We start from the raw sequence: 870 nt of genomic DNA, 5'->3' as shown, positions 1-870 counted from the left end.
ATTGACAGTAGCTTACGTTTTATAACTGAATATTTTTATGTAAGTACGCATATGATCATGATAAAAATAACGATAAGGCTCACCTGATGTATAGTCAAGTCCAGTCTCGATGATGTCACTCTTTTCTCCTCTTTATGACGTCACTACCCCCTATCATCTCTCTATGACGTCACTACCCCCTATCATCCCCTCTATGACGTCACTAACCCCTATCATCCCCTCTATGATGTCACTAACCCCTACCATCCCCTCCATGACGTCACTACCCCCTATCATCCCCTCGATGACGTCCTTCCCCCTTTAATGGTCTCGATGATGTCACTCTTTTCTCCTCTTTATGACGTCACTACCCCCTATCATCTCTCTATGACATCACTACCCCCTATCATCCCCTCGATGACGTCACTACCCCTATCATCCCTCTATGACGTCACTAACCCCTACCATCCCTCCATGACGTCACTACCCCTATCATCCCCTCCATGACGTCCTTCCCCCTTTAATGGTCTCGATGATGTCACTCTTTTCTCCTCTTTATGACGTCACTACCCCCTATCATCTCTCTATGACGTCATTAACCCCTATCATCCCCTCCATGACGTCACTACCCCTATCATCCCCTCCATGACGTCCTTCCCCCTTTAATGGTCTCGATGATGTCACTCTATTTCTCCTCTTTATGACGTCATTACCCCCTATCATCCTCTATGACGTCACTACCCCCTATCATCCCCTCCATGACGTCACTACCCCTATCGTCCCCTCGGCGACGTCCGTCCCCCTTTCATGGTCTCGCTGACGTCGCCCTCAGAGCCGAAGGACGCCATGGAGATGAAGGAGATGGGCAAATTCGAGGAGGTCCCCCTGACG

General features: G+C 49.2%; 1 long non-coding RNA gene across 1 annotated transcript in view; it reads left to right on the top strand.

Moving 5' to 3' along the window:
- LOC119588355 overlaps positions 1–870 on the top strand; it is a 1524-nt gene extending 654 nt beyond the window's left edge. The window contains exon 3 of the long non-coding RNA XR_005230076.1: positions 812–870. This is a non-coding gene — a long non-coding RNA (uncharacterized LOC119588355). The remainder of the gene's footprint in view (positions 1–811) is intronic.

The sequence above is a fragment of the Penaeus monodon genome, chromosome 23, assembly GCF_015228065.2.
Source record: "Penaeus monodon isolate SGIC_2016 chromosome 23, NSTDA_Pmon_1, whole genome shotgun sequence".
Lineage (NCBI taxonomy): Eukaryota > Metazoa > Arthropoda > Malacostraca > Decapoda > Penaeidae > Penaeus > Penaeus monodon.
Note: the sequence above shows the minus strand (reverse complement) of the source record. Positions and strands in the feature narration are given on the sequence as shown.